At 40.3% G+C, this 16,886-nt stretch overlaps 1 protein-coding gene across 1 annotated transcript in view; it reads right to left on the bottom strand.

The window, feature by feature from the left end:
- The window catches only part of CD226 (CD226 molecule), an 89,083-nt gene that overhangs the window by 10,799 nt on the left and 61,398 nt on the right, over positions 1–16,886 (bottom strand). The gene's annotated exons all lie outside the window — the stretch shown is intronic.

The raw sequence follows: 16,886 nt of genomic DNA, 5'->3' as shown, positions 1-16,886 counted from the left end.
TCACTGTTTCCACTGTTTCCCCATCTATTTCCCATGAAGTGATGGGACCGGATGCCATGATCTTTGTTTTCTGAATGTTGAGCTTTAAGCCAACTTTTTCACTCTCCTCTTTCACTTTCATCAAGAGGCTTTTAGTTCCTCTTCACTTTCTGCCATAAGGGTGGTATCATCTGCATATCTGAGGTTATTGATATTTCTCCTGGAAATCTTGATTCCAGCTTGTGCTTCATCCAGCCCAGTGTTTCTCATGATGTACTCTGCATATAAGTTAAATAAGCAGGGTAACAATAAACAGCCTTGACGTACTCCTTTTTCTATTTGGAACCAGTCTGTTGTTCCATGTCCAGTTCTAACTGTTGCCTCCTGACCTGTATATAGGTTTCTCAGAAGGCAGGTCAGGTGGTCTGGTATTCCCATCTCTTTCAGAATTTTCCACAGTTTTTTGTGATCCACATAGTCAAAGGCTTTGTCATAATCAATGATAAGAGCTCAAAGTTTACTCCACTCATTCTTTGGTAAGGTTTACTGCAAAGAGAGACTGAATCATATAATAAACACTATTTTTACTTTTTAAATTTGTTTAACCTATAAGGTGAATAAAGGTAGCAAAATATATGAACACTTTAAAGACCTCGTACGTAGCATCTAAGATGGGGTTTTGTTCAGATATGATGGGGAGAAGGAAACTGAAATTTATTCAGAGCAAAAAATACATTGAATCATCACTGCAAAAAGAACAAGGGAATTTTCTCCCAATCAAATAAGAAATTAGCATTTTTCAGTTCTTGGCACATTTTTTAAAGTAAACAAAATATCTGAAGTTATTCTGCATTATAACACAGCCTTATGAAAGGACCACAGTTGCTATGCTGACATAATTTGAATATAGTAGGTGCTAAGGTTAAGTCAAATGAACAATTGTGAAAGAAAAAAATGAAAGTTATGATCAAAAAATTCATTGACAGTACTCTGGGAAAATAATTTACCTACTTTTTGAAATATTTTTTAGATCTTAATTACACTAAAAAAAAGAAAGAAAGAAAGAAAACCAATCTGGGTGGACTACAGAGATCTAAATGTTTAAATGTAAACATGAGAAAAATGTGAGTATTATTTAATCTCTGAAATGAGAAATGACTTTCCAGTTTATACTAATAAGCAAATACATAGGATCAATTGGGTCAAAATGAAAAGTATCTGGAGGTCAAAGTCATCACAAACAACATGCAGAAACAAAAAAAATCAGTTGGCATCTTTAACATACCCTTGCTATTAAGAGAAAACTAAGCAAGACAATGAGAAGGATGTGGATAACTTATTAACCAAAGCACTTAAATTTGCATGAAAGGAAGCCAGTGGCAAGATGGATGACCTCAAGTTCAATCTAGGGAGCGAAATCTACCATGACCAGCCTCCAGGAAGAAAGCATTCTCTGTACATCCATCCTTTCATGAACTGCTTGCACATTTGATTAATTTTTTCTCTACAAAAATGTTCAGAAATATGAACAAAGAGTTTTGTGAAACATTTATAACAGCAAAAAAAAAAAAAAAAAACTTTATTTTCCGAGAGCAGACTAAAGCAAGACTACATAGCGGAGGGTCTCAAACGTAACTAGCATCACTAGCGGGCTTGTTAAACTGCAGATGGCTGAGTGGTCCCCTCGGAGTTTCTGACTCAGTAGGCTAGGGAGGGATTCCCAGGTGGTGCGCGTAGTTTTGCCTTTTCCAGGTTATCACATGGTATGTAGCCATTTCAGATTGGTTTCTTTCATTTAGCAATATGCATTAAGATTCCTCCATGGGTGGGTGTGGAGATTCCTTAAAAAACTGGAAATAGAACTGCCTTATGATCCAGCAATCCCACTGCTGGGCATACACACCGAGGAAACCAGAATTGAAAGAGACACGTGTACCCCAATGTTCATCGCAGCACTGTTTATAATAGCCAGGACATGGAAGCAACCTAGATGTCCATCAGCAGATGAATGGATAAGAAAGCTGTGGTACATATACACAATGGAGTATTACTCAGCCATTAAAAACAATACATTTGAATCAGTTCTAATGAGGTGGATGAAACTGGAGCCTATTATACAGAGTGAAGTAAGCCAGAAAGAAAAACACCAATACAGTATACTAACGCATATATATGGAATTTAGAAAGATGGTAATGATAACCCGGTGTACGAGACAGCAAAAGAGACACTGATGTACAGAACAGTCTTTTGGACTCTGTGGGAGAGGGAGAGGGTGGAATGATTTGGGAGAATGGCATTGAAATATGTATAATATCATATATGAAATGAGTCGCCAGTCCAGATTCGATGCACGATACTGGATGCTTGGGGCTGGTGCACTGGGACGACCCAGAGGGATGGTATGGGGAGGGAGGAGGGTTCAGGATGGGGAACACATGTATACCTGTGGCGGATTCATTTTGATATATGGCAGAACCAATACAATATTGTAAAGTTTAAAAATAAAATAAAATTAAAAAAAAAAAAAAAAAAAAAAAAAGAATCCTCCTGTCAATACAGGAGACACAGGTGACTCGAATTCAATCCCTGGGTCAGGAAGATCCCCCGGAGAAGGAAAAGGCAACCCAGCACAGAATTCTTGCCTGGAAAAGTCCATGGAGAGAAGAACCTGGTGGCAGAAGAGCCTGGTGGACTACTGTCTATGGGGTCACAAAGAGTTGGACATGATGAAGCAACTGAGCACACAGGTCTGGGAGGGTCCCAGAATTTGCAGGTCCTGTGTGATGCTGGTTTGGAGCCACCTCTTTGAGAATCAGGGCGTGGACGTTAGAATGATGAGTGTAAAGAATTACAATGAAATGGAAAACTGTTGACTCTAAGTAGAAAGTTCAGTAAAATTTCAAAGCCAGAATTCACAAATGCGCATGCTAAGATATCTCAATAGAGGATAGAACTTATGAGAAAAAAAGTCTGCCAGGCAACAGCATGCCACAGTTTTAAAGTGATGAGCTTCAGGGAAGAGAATTAAAAGTGATTATTTCTTTAGGCTTTTTGCTATTTTCCAAATGTACTAAATGATAATAATCAGAAAAAAAAACAGTAGAAAAACTTAGAGGTCTGCCTGCTTAAAACAGAATACTCTGCCAGTTTTTAATGGTTATATTTAAAGTGCAGGACGTAGAGAGTTTCTCTGCAGAACTGTACTCAGAACCCTTAAGAATCACAATGGCTTTCTTTGTTAAGCTCTACATTATGATAATTAAGTAGAAACCACTGCAAAGTATGGTGATTTGTTTCATGCTGCTCACTTATAAAACCAAAATCAAAATTTCAGATTCTTCACATTCTTTCATGTGAAGTATATTGGCTCTTTTTAACCTCTTCTAGCAAATGTTGGACTCAGATCCATCTTACTCATTTTTTAACATGTAGTATTTTAAGGCACAGTGCATACTTGGCATTAGAGATGGAATGGTGGGTAAAAACAAAAAACAAAAAAACAAAAAGGTAGAGATTCAATCACACTCCAGAGGTATGACAATCCAGATATCTCAGCCTAAAGCCAATACTACTTTTTTAAAATTTTTCTTTCTTTTCTTTTTTTTTTTTTAATTTTTTGGCCAGGCAGTGCAGCATGTGAGATCTTAGTTCCCCAAGCAGGGATTAAACCTGTGCCCCCTGCATTGGAAGTATGGAGTCTTAACCACTGGCCTGCCAGGGCTGTCCACAGGTAATCCTACCTTTTACCTCTTCTGCGCCTCCCACTCCTCGGCTGCATTAATGTGAACCATAATTGATGGGGCTAGCGTAACCACACAACTTGCTGGGCCCTCTGTGACTAACACCAGAAACAAAAGGGAAAAGCAAACAGTGGTGGAAACTTTAGGGAGTCAGTCAATATTTCCTAATGCTCACTTTTTCCTAAATTCTGCTACTAGATCCTAGCTTGAGTAATGTCAGCCCTCAAGCCCCTCTCTTAAAGAAAGAAGAATTACTGTCTCATCTCAGGCAGCCACTTTTTGGCTGATTTTTTTTTTTTTTTTTCAACTTTCATCCCCATGCTGTGTTGATTCATGGGAGGACAAAAGTGTCGTGAACCATAAAGCCATTATTTTCCCACCCATCAGAAAAGATAAATACAGTTAAAACAATTTAAAGCACGTCAGTGAGAGATATAAATGAATAATTTACTCCAGGACTGCAGCCCTCCCGGCTACGTTTCTGCCGATGACAAGTATTTATGGCTGAGTTATAAACCTTTCTTTAGAAAGGCTCAGATAGAAATGCTTCCTGGTCCTTTCCTCAGAGCCAGGCGGGCAAGAGCAGGCGTTGATGTTTACAGTTCGTCCTTTATCATGGTTGGGGTGGGGTCAGGGAGGGGGGAGACCAGGTAATTCCAAACCTAAATATCTGGGTCAAAATAATGAACATTTCCCAGTTTTCCCATGCTGGGAAAAACTCACAGGTCCTGACCCTCTCTCTAGCCAGCCCTGGATAGGTCATGGTAGATACCAGTAAAAGTAATCTGTGCTGAATTGCCCTATTAAAAAAGAGAAGTATTCAAGTTCACTCTAGGTTCAGACGGGATATATTCAGGGTGTGTGTGTTCCCACAGGATGCACGTGTGAGTGGACAGACTCAGCATTATCAGGTCGATTCCAATTTTTGGCTCACGGTATGATGCAAATATCCAACCTGTCCCAAGCTAGATATTGAAAAGCACAGATTGAGAAGGGAAGCCTTGGAGTCTAAGTTCTGTCTTCTAAGTCTTTTCCCTGGAAGACCCCAGTATAAGACACTTGAACTTCTGGACACTTTTCTTAGCAACTGCAAAATGATGATGAAATCAACACCAGAGTGGCTATGGCGGTGGCTATAGATAAAACATGTAGAGATGCTTTATATATTTAAGCACCACATAATGTAAATCATCAAGAGTGTGCTTATATTTTGTATGCATGCATTCAAAATCAGTTAAGTAACTAACTTCTGTTCTTTCATGTTGAAATTCCATGTTGTTCTAGTCATGTAAAACAGAGGGTGTTTGTTTCTGGAACTAGATTCACCTTTCTGGGGAAAGGTAAAAGGGGTGTTGATAAACATGTACAGGATGTCTGTCCGTTTTGGGGACCCCTGGAAATAACAGTAGCCTTGAGTTTGTTGAACTTTCCTGTATGCCTGCAATATGCATCAAGCGGGTTTTGGCATGGTAATATGATTCCAAGTTTTCAAAGGTCAAACTTCTTTGTGCAAATCAATTTTATACTCTCTGTATTTCAGAAACCTTTCCCTGTTTTATAGCAAGAAGGTCCTAGGGAATAAATTATTTGCAGAGAATTAAAGGACCATGACATCAACCTCTAATTTTTCTTCAGAGTGAATAGTAACTATTCCTCCTCAAAATAAAAGTATCGTGCATGTGGAATCCAAAGTACGACACAACACAACGTTGAAAATCAATTATACTCCAATAAAAATTAATTAAAAACAAGTATAATAAAATGCTGAAACTAAAAAAATATAAAAGTAAAATAAAATACGACACAAATGAACTTATCTATGACACAGAAACAGATTCACAGACTCAGAGAAGGGACGGATTGCCAAGGGTGCGGGGATGCAGGAGGGGTGGGTTAGGAGTTCAGGTTAACAAACGCAGAGTATTATGCAAAGAATGGATAAACAAGGTCTACTGTATAGCAGAGAAAACTATATTCAATATTCTATAAAAACCATAGTGGAAAGGAATATAAAAAAGAATATATATACATATATATATATATAAAGAATATATATGTGTGTGTATATATATATATATTTGTATTAATATAACTGAATCCCTTTGTTGTACAGCAAAAAGCAAAGAGGAGTTAAAGAGCCTCTTGATGAAGGTGAAAGAAGAGAGTAAAAAAGCTGGCATAAAACTCAACATTCAAAAAATTAAGATCATGGCATCCAGGCCCATCACTTCACAGCAAATAGATAAGGAAACAATGGAAATAGTGACAGACTTTATTTTCTTGGGCTCCAAAATCACTGCAGATGGTGACTGTAGCCACAAAATTAAAAGACGCTTGCTCCTTGGAAGAAAAGCTATGACCAACCTAGACAGCATATTAAAAAGCAGAGGCATTACTTTGCCAACAAAGGTCTGTCTAATCAAAGCTATGGTTTTTCCAGTAGTCATGTATGGATGTGAGAGTTGGACTATAAAGAAAGCTAAGCACCGAAGAATTGATGCTTTTGAGCTGTGGTTTGAAAAGACTCTTGAGAATCCCTTGGACTGCAAGGAGATCAAACCAGTTAATCCTAAAGGAAATCAATCCTGAATACTCATTGGAAGGACCAATGTTGAAGCTGAAGCTCCAATACTTTGGCCACCTGATGCAAAGAGCCGGCTCATTAGAAAAGACCCGGATGCTGGGAAAGATTGAAGGCAGGAGGAGAAGGGGATGATAGAGGATGAGGTGGTTGGATGTCATCGCTGACTCAATGGACATGAGTTTGGGCAAGCTCTAGGAGATGGTGAAGGACAGGGAAGCCTGGCGTGCTGCGATTCATGGGGTCACAAAGAGTCAGACACGACTGAGCTACTGAACAACAACAAGAATGTTAAGACCTACATACATCTTGCTCACTTCCGTGGTGAATCAGTGTGCAAAAAAGAGTCAGTGTAGCAGCCCCAAGACCCCCATCCTTAGAAAGCCCTGCTCACAAGGTATGCCCTTGGCTGATGAGTGGGAAGTTGGGTTTGGAGAGCATTCTTACCTTTTCTTAACTGCCAAGGTGGTTTGTTGAATCTGAACTATTGACACAATGTGGTTTATGCTAAACACCTGCTTTCTTTCTGGGATTCAGCCAATCCTGACTTTGCCCCACCCATCTTTTCCATTAGCTGATATTGCTTTGTATCCTTTCGCTCTACTAAATCAGGGCCATCTCTTTGAAATGCAATCATCAAGGAAGAGAGAGCCCATATCTTCCAGTTCTATGGGAAGACAGGAGTCTAAGGTCCAAGGGCACCATGCTTCAAGGTGCAAAACTACCTCCAGCTGTTAAGATGTAAAAAGCTCATTTTTCCTTTGGATAAAGCCAATTAGCCAACACAAGTGGTCACTCCAGATGCCAGGTGAATTTAGGAGGAGCTATGCGAGACAAATGATGCTACCGAGTCCTCCTACTCGAGCACAAGTTACTGTTTACCTTGAAAACATACATATAGTTGCATCTGCGGGACTCTATGAGAAGTTAAGATTTCCTTCTATCTTTGCAGTCTCTTAGTGGACTGCCTGTGACGCATATCACAATTCTGGTTTAATGCTTATTCAATAATAAAATTGTTTTCTTTCCCTTCTACCCTTGTGGAGCAGTTTTCTGGGTAGGGAGAAGATTTTGTTTCTAATTCTAATTCCCCAACACATTGTTATTACTGTTGTTTAACCAAGTGTAACTCTACCTTACGGTGTCACTATTATGCTAATCCAAGAGGATATAATGGGAAAATTTTCAAATGTTCCACTGAAATCCAGATGAACATTTTACCCATGCAATAAGACATGGTGGGCGTAACATACCATTGAAATATTTTATGTATTTAGCTGTTCAAATAAAGGTCCATAAATATGAGAGACTATAACTCTTCAGAATACTTAACATAGAAAAGAAACTTTTGTTTTTTCCTGGGAGATCCTAAGGGTTAAGCCTTCACTGCCCTAATTCTGATAGCTAATAACTCCAGCTCTGGGTTCAGTGGTCATTCATCATCTACAAGACCTAAAGGAAGAGCAGGATTTCAGAGGAAGAGGCGGAGGAGAGACTTAAAATGGAAGGAGGGCGATGTGGGGAACTCTGAGCTGATTCCAGGGAAGTTGCTCAAGGGAACGGAGCTTTCCCACGGGACGAGTGTACTGGGTGGGTCTGGTGAAGACCTAGGAGGCAGGTGGTTGCAAAGCTGAGAAGCCACCGGAGAGCTGAGCTCTCACCAGTTCTCTTCAGCAAGAACCTTCACTCGCCTTTGCTCAGGGGTTACTCTTAAAGTCCCCTTATCAGTTCCTGGCATGGACTGGACCAGCCCTCACCTCCACACCCTAATACCTGCTACCTGATTTCACTTGTCCTTCATGAGACTGATGCAAAGAGCCAACTCATTGGATAAGACCCTGATGCTGGGAAAGATTGAAGGCAGGAGGAGTAGGGGGCGACAGAGGACAAGATGGTTGGATGGCATCACTGACTCAGTGGACAGGACTTTGAGCAAACTCCGGGAGATAGTGAAGGACAGGGAAGCCTGGTGTGCTGCAGTCCAGGGTGTTGCAAAGTGTCAGTAATGACTTAGTGACTGAAGAACGTGAGACTGCGTGAACACCCTCCCTCACGTGACTTCACAATACTCAGAAGCCCCAGGAAAGGGGACGAGTCAGTGGGGAACTCACAGACACAGCACCTGGATGACCTGAGCACACATAAGCACAGGGGCTGGAAGAAAATAGTGGGCGATCAAACCCCGCTTCCTCTGCCTACCCCTGCTCCACGTGTTGGTTCAGTAGGTGATCTATGATACCTACTCACTTCCCAAAAGGAAGAGCACAAGGCTGTGGAACTCTACCGTAGCCAGCTTCTCCTATAATGCTGCTGTTGATGGCAGTAATGTTTTTTTTCCTTCTGCTTGGAGAAGTAATTCAGTGCCGTGGTTAAGAACAAGAACCCTGGAGCCCATCTTCACGGCTGTGAAACCCAGCCCCGCTCCTTACTAGCTATGAAGCCTGAAATAAGTTTCTTAAGCTCTTCATGCCTCACCTTCCTCATCCATAAAATGTAGATAATAATAGAGTTGTGGTGACAACGGCATGACTAATTATCAGTAAGTGTTAGAGTGACTGGCACAGACATAAACATAATATGCAAGGCTGTCATACAGCAGCCAAGACAAAGCCTTGTGCCACTTAGTCCTTATAACTGCTATTTATAACTTTTCCCTTGGGTCCTTAGAAAACTTTATACCTCAAACTCTATGACATTTATAAAGGCGTATATATAAATGTGCTATAAATGTCATACAGATAGTTTCAGAATATGAAACAGAAAGCATTGGGCTGAAGATTAATTTTTCTGTCCAACTTTAAGTTATGTTACATGAAAAAATTTACTAATTGCTCTACAAAACATGTAAAAGTCAATGCCTGGTTATAAGAAACAAGGGATCTGGTAATAATTTCAAAATCTACAGCTTTATTCTCTAGAGTTTAACTATTCATCCGTTCTCTCCATTTTTAAAATAGCCAGTGATTTTATTAAAAAAAGAACTGCATGATTGGATTTCAAAGCTGATATCTTTACTTACTAGACCAGGAAGAAAAGACAGTCATCAACATAAAAGCAAAACAACTTGTTTTGATTAAAGTATTTGGGATTTGTGAGTTTCCTGTGAGTGTAAAATTGCCCACACAAGCACATGTATTTATTGAATGTTTGCCATCTGGCAGATTGTTCCTCCTAACAAATATTCACAGTTATCTTAATTCACAAATGCATACACACACATGTGCACACTAAAAGAGTGAAGAATTATCTCAATGCTCATTATAAAACATGAAAAACAACAGGAGAATAATTACACTTTGCAAGCCTGTATTGCTTTATATTCGTAAACTTGCCTCCTATGTGGCCCTGATTTGGGGGTCATTTGCATATCCACCACATCCTTAAGATTCTTTGATTTGAAGTCACAAAAACATCCTATCCTTTGTTAACATCGTTTCTTCTCATCAACAATTACTCTTGACTTGCCCATGTCCATCATTGCAATGATAAGGATTTTCATCACTCACTATTCACCTTCACTAAAGCCATTTCACACTCCTGACCAGCGCTATGGAGAGCTTAAAACAGCTCAACCCTATATCCATGAAAGGAAGAATTGCCTCCTGTGGGTTAATTAAGTAAAACCACTTTAATATTTAAAAGATTATGAGCATCATAGTTACTTCTGAGTTTTAGCCAAAGTGAACTACATTCAATTAATTCTGAAAATAAGGTGTAGAGGGATCAATGGGGATTGAAAAATATTTATTTTATAAAAATTTATCCAAGCATATTCTTCTGTTGAATGTGAAAGGGTTAGTCACTCAGTCGAGTCTGACTCTTTGTGACCCAGTGGACTGTAGCCCACCAGGTTCCTCTGTCCATGGGATTCTCCAGGCAGGAATACTGGGGTGGGTTGCCATTCCCTTCTCCAGGGGATCTGCACAACCCAGGGATCAAACCCATGTCTCCTGCATTGCAGGTGGATTTTTTACCATCTGAGTCACCAGGGAAGCCCTATGCTGTTGAATAAATACCTTTAAAGAAAACTCTGAATCATTTCAGTATACATAACTTTACAATACAAATGGGGGGTTCAAAGATGTATCTCTACGGCTGACAGGCCTGCATTTATTCTTCATTTCTTTTTCTTTCAAATAATATAGACTACTGAAAACGAACTAGGTCACCTTTGAATGCTTATCAAGGGTCAGGTCAGAACATGTTCGAAATATCTCAGTTGAAGTTGGAAGTAGTTGTCTGACTAATTGAACTGCAATACTTAAAACTAGAATTTCTATTAAGAATGAAATGCCATTAACCTTATACAAAGAACTGTCTTTTTAAAAATTTAAGAAGTTTTCTACTTGCCTTTGGGGAAAAATTCACACCATCATCTATGTTTGGTTCCTAATAAGGCTCTAAGAGATCATTATAAGCTGTTAACGATTCTCAGATGTTTTAAAATTTAAAAAAAAAATCACACATGACACGGAAGAACAAATGGCTATTTTGCAGTTGGAGTCATTAGACAGGTCTCTCAGGTAAATGTGGTCATGGATTTTAAGTGGGAGGAAAATCAGTACATTTTTCTGAATTTGAATTCCTACCTGAACTCTGAGTTTCTAGGGAGAGGAAAGCGTTATGAAAATTATTTAAAATTCAGGCTGAGGATAAAGATCCACTTTAAGAAAAACAGTTCTTAGGATTAGCTGCTTTCTAATACCATCAACTCAGGGATGCCCAGGTGCCTCATTGGTTAAAAAAAAAAAAAATCCACCTGCCAATGTTGATGATACAGGTTCAATCCCTGGGTCGGGAACATCCCCTGCAGGAGGAAATGGCAACCCACTTCAGTATTCTTGCCTGGAGAATGCCATGAACAGAGCAAACTGGCGGGCTACAGTCCATGGGGTCACAAAGAATCGGACACGACTGAGAGCACATGCACACACACACAATACCACCAGCTGCTTCGTGTACAGTAGTGATGATAATGAACAAGGTTCCTTATGCAAGAGCTCCATCAGATCATTTAACACGAGATTTTCAACATTTCCTTCTCTCTGATACTAACTTGTCACTATCATTATTCAGCTCAATATCTTGTTTATCTACACAAATAGGGTATGTACAAAAAATGACTTCAGGCTGCAATTCCAGGATTGTGTGCTTTAGGAAAGATGAATAAATCAAGATGTAGGGCTTATAAAACAAACTCACTGACTGCTTGCTTTTTTTTTTTTAATTCAATGACTCGTAAAAGAAAGATGTGGGCAGAGGCAAATGTAAAGTAAAGCTGTGATGTGTGCTCAGTCGTGTCTGACTCTTTGCGACCCCATGAACTGTAGCCCACCAGGTTTCTCTGTCCATGGGATTTTCCAGGCAAGAATAAAGGAGTGGGTTGCCGTTTCCTCCTCTCAAAGTAAAGCTACAAGGACATAAGAGGGCCCTGACTGACTAGCTAACTCGTTTGAGATGATGGAAACAGTATGTTTCATCTGGATACCCAATTATCATCCAGAATTTTAATAACGACTAAACAGGCTAAAAACCATAGGTGGTCTGTACTGGTAGAAGATACTGAACTTGCAGGCAGCGACACCGGTGCTCTGAGACTCTAGTCCTGTGGTTCCAGCATATAAGCTGCCGTGACGTGATTTTCTCTGCAGGAATAGATAATAAAAGGCAGATGTTCACCATATCAGGTCATGGAAACAGATGTACCTGGGAGCCTGGCGAGCACCAGCTCAGACAGCCACCATGCCTACCATTTCAGGGTCTTTTCCAACGCCTACAATAGTCACATCTATTATAAATTCAGAAGACTCAGACAGAAAGTTCTGGATTAATAAATCCCTAAAAATCATATTTTATCTACAACTTCAAACTCTTTAGAAATCCAAATCAGCTGGGAAAAAAACGGAGTGAATTTTAGCAGAAACTAAGCCCAAATAAAGAAATGAAATTAATTCCTCTTCCTTAATAGTCTCATAGTCCAACTCAGGAGCACAGAGTCCAGAGTCAGTGATCTCCACAAGCCATTAGAGGCAAGATTTAGAACCTAGAGAAGCTACTCCTCAACACTACCCCTGTGTTGACCCATACCTCACAAAGATCAGGAAAGAGTCTCTTGGCTGTGGGCCCATGATTTCCTAGTGAAAACTTCTGCAATCTTCATTTACAAGTTCCATCCTCCACGTCTATCAATTAGTAATTACACACCATTAATACAGAATTGGAAGGACCGATGCTGAAGCTGAAGGTTCGATACTTTGGCCACCTGATGCGAAGAGCTGACTCACTGGAAAAAACCCTGATGCTGAAAAAGATTGAAGGCAGGAAGAGAAGGAGACAACAGAGGATGAGATGGTTGGATAGCATCACCGACTCGATGGACATGAGTTTGAGCAAGCTCTGGGAGTTGGTGATAGACAGGGAAGCCTAGTGTGCTGCAGTTCATGGGGTCCCAAAGAGTCGGACACAATTGAGCGACTGAACTGAACTGAATACAGAATATGCACAACAAGAGAAGTTTAAAAAGAAGATATACTTTTTGAAAGATATATATGTAAATGAAGCTCATGAGAATTTTCTCCCCAAACATTCCAATGGATCTTCTGAGAGCTCAGGTTTCTTTTGATTAGCAATCACTAAATCTCAAATGTTAAGTGTTGATGAAGAAAACCCAGAAGCAATCCAGCTAGAAAACTGGAAAATGAAATGGACACAGTTTGTACTAGAACACACAGGAATATCGGCATGCACAGCATGGGTCAAGAACACTTACTAAGCATACTCTGGAAGGATACTTTGACATCTCTAAGCAGAGATATCATGATCCTCAATCTCAAGTAATTTCTAATGTAAGGGTCTGGGTCATTGCAAATAGATGCAGTTATTCAATAACTTGAGGTTATCACCTTTCCTGCTATAAAAGTTTGAAAAATTAAAGCTGCTTAATGGTTCAATGTCAGGGAATCATTTGAAATTATAGATTCATGAAGATGGTGAGATCTGACCGAAACTCTAAAGGAAACGAGGTAACTGTGGTGAGAATGAGTAAATGGGTTAGAAAGAAGAGAGAGTAGGAAGGTGTGAGTGACTGTGGAGGTGGTGACAAGCACAGGCTGACATTCTCATCTGACCAACATCTTTCCGCTTCGCCAGGCTACGTGTGCCCAGCCGAGTGGTAGGGGACCTGGGGCCCATCACCAACTTGTACATGAGCTTGGATCTGCATTGGTACAGAGAAGGGGAACCTTTTTCTAATTTATATGCCATTTGTAATTTGTCTATCAAACTGTGGGCTCCTGTTTGTGGGCCAAAGACCCAGAATGTGACAGTGGCAGTCCATTTGAGAGCCCCCTCACTGATGCCCTGACTGTTGCAACCAACTCTTAGCTAATTTCCTTTGTCTCCAATGCCTCTTTCTTTTTCTATACTACTTGATTGACACATCCTTAAATACTACCTTGTGCCACCTGTGATAAAGAATTGAGAGTAACTTTCATTGCTCTTATACAACATCCAGAATTTCACCAAGCTATCATTCAATTGAGACTACCTCCTGTATTAACCCATAACTCAGAATCTCAGCACCAACCTAGTTATTTGATTGCAATCACCTCCTCTGTCCATGGGATTCTCCAGGCAAGAATACTGGAGTGGGTAGCCATTCCCTATCTGGGGAATCTCCCCAACCCAGGGATCGAACCCAGGTCTCCTGCATCACAGGCAGGTTCTTTACCATCTGAGCCACCAGGGAAGCCCAACACACACAACTCCTCCTTCCCCACACGTGCTGTGTAAGTCCCCAGATTCTGTTTTAACTCTTTCTTCTGCTCTGATCATCAAAGTCTTATTTGAAACTTGATGGTTCAGCTAAATACCCTCATTAGTGGGAAAAGATTGGAGAAGAATACTTCTTAACAGAGTTAGAAACAGGTCTTCTCCAGAAACTTTCTGAGACGACTGCTTTCACGTCTTTGATCCCCCTTCTTTTTATAATCAAAAACAACTGTAGTCAGAATGCTATTTAGTTAATATTAGAAGACCTCAAAAATCCTTCTGATGAAAGTTAAAATACTTTTCCCATGACTAGTGAAAATCCAGAGGATATTAAGGGTCCAAATTAATTTTGGTCATTGTACGTATACCTGCATTTTCCCCTGTTCCTAGCCCTTCCTTGGTCCAGACAAGCTCCAAATTCAGAAATTTCAGTCTGGATCCATTTTAGACTACTTACCAGGTCTTGAGTACAAAGAAGGGGAAACAAACATTTCATTCCGCAGAGAAAATGTTTCTGCCACTTTCTGCCTCTGTTCAAAATAAGTCAAGGCCTGGATATACGATGTATCAGTTGACAGCGTATCATCTTTTTGGTGGCCTCTCAGTACCTGGTACTTGTCTGAAGATGAACGCAAGTGGGCAAAATCAGGGGAAGAGGCATGTGTGTGTATGTGTGTGTGTATGTGTGTGTGTGTGTGTGTGTGCACGCATGCATGGGTGTATGTGTGTGTATGTGTGTATGTGCGTGCATGTGTGTGCATGCACATGTGTGTGTGTGTGCGTGCATGTGTGTGTATACATGCATGTGCGTGTGTGTCGAATACGAGAGTCATGAAAATCTCTTTTGGATCCCATAAAAAAAGTTGATGGGAGCTCACAAAAGGATGCCCAGCAGTTTACAAAATCTGCGTCACCATCACCTTTCCCTTGACAGTTGAAATAAATTAGATCGCCTCCACATCTCATACCTGTCTCTCTGCTTTCATCCCTACATTGATTTTTGACCGAACAGCCCTAGGACTTGAAATAATCAAATCATATCAAAGAAATACAAGTGATCTATTTTTGCTTTCCATCTGATTTTTTTTAACCTTCAATCTTTACTTACAGTTATTTTGAAAAGAATTAAACCAAAATATTGAGTCAACAGCTATCATGTTCTGTCGATTATAATGTTTTACTAATGGGCCCAGTTGATATTCTTTCAACCTGTCAATCGAATGTCAAAAATCCATTTTTTAAGTATTCATAACACTTGAACCCTAACTATACTGATCATTACATTCAGTCATTTTCAACACTGTCTGTGGCTTATTTACAGAGAAAAGAAATAGCTGTGTGCAAGGAATTTAGCCATGTTTGGATAAGTGAAAGACATTTTTATTAATTATTTAGAGTTAAATAACTATACCTCCTAAGAATCCATTTTTCTCTAGGATTTAAGATGTTTATAATAACTTTTTCAACGTATAATGGCCAAGATCTTATTTCAGATGTGTTTGAAAATGGTTATGACATTTTCTGAAGAGAATATTCTCTTACCTTGGTCTCTGAGAGAAGATTTGTGTGTTTATTGTTTAGTCGCTAAGTCATGTTCGATTCTTTGCCACCCCATGGACTGTAGCCTGCCAGGCTCCTCTGTTCATGGGATTTTCCAAGTAAGTATACCAGAGTGATTGGTCATTTCCTTCTCGAGGGGATCTTCCCCACCCAGGGATTGAACCTGCATCTCCTGCATTGGGAAGTGGGTTCTTTATAACAGAGACACCAGAGAAGCCTTAATGATTGCTTTTATTCTTTCTTTCTCTGGCCAGGTGTTAAAAACACTTCTATAATGCAAGAGTATTTCTTCAAGGCAAGAAGTATTTTCTCTATATGTATGAAGGAATGAAGTCAACATTTAAAATGAAGAACCTCTGTTAATTTTTCTCCCCTGAATATTTCCTCCCTCCTCAACATTCCATTAACCCTCTAGTTCACTTGAGAAGCAAAGAAAGCTTTGATGCTGTCCAAGGTGATTATGTACTGACAACTGCTAACCTCTGGCCAAGAACATCCTTTGCACACACAGCTGCCGGGGCGCAGCTGCGGAGGCTGCTGTACACACTAAACCTCCTCTTCTTCCCGAAGCAGGGAGGCACTCTGGCCGGCAGCGTGAGCAGCGGGTATGTAGGGCAGCCACGTCCTAGGAAGCCTCAGCTCAAAAGTCTACACACAGGCTGAAGCACACGAGGTGGCTGGAAGCACACGAAAGTAATGGAGAAAGAGATATGGGTGGATGGAGAGAAGGAAGGAAGGAGGAAAGGAGGGAAGGAAAGCAGAAAGGAAGGAGGAGGAGGAAAGTAAAGAGTGAAAATACAGTGAAATAAAATTTCTGTCATCAGTAAATATACATTATTTTCTCTGACAGGTTCCTCTGACATTATTTTCTCTGACAGACTTCCCCAGAGGCAGAAGGGGGAATCTGAGATGGCCTTCCTCCCGCTAGGCTGTAACTCGGGCCTCTGGACTGACTTCTACACAGGTCCGTACAGGTCTCTCTGTATTTGCACTTCAGCAGGTGAAATACCACTTTTTCTTACTCTCACACAGGTTTTAGGGCTTCATTATGACACAGCAGACAAATGACTAATACTAAATAAGCACTGGGCCTTGAGCCAGCTCAGGTGAGAAGCCTTGAAGGCGAGTTGCAAAGCTTCAAGGCCAGTCTGTTCCTGCTCCCAGGTCTGAAAACAAGTGAGGGAACCAAAGCTCTGATCTGGCAAAGGAGCAAGCACGTTACCACACATGTATTACATTCTACTCAATGCTGATT

This window comes from Bison bison, unplaced genomic scaffold, assembly GCF_000754665.1.
Source record: "Bison bison bison isolate TAMUID 2011002044 unplaced genomic scaffold, Bison_UMD1.0 scf7180017864360, whole genome shotgun sequence".
In the NCBI taxonomy this organism is placed as follows: domain Eukaryota; kingdom Metazoa; phylum Chordata; class Mammalia; order Artiodactyla; family Bovidae; genus Bison; species Bison bison.
The sequence above is the reverse complement of the archived record's forward strand: the minus strand, read 5'-3'. Positions and strand labels throughout refer to the sequence as shown.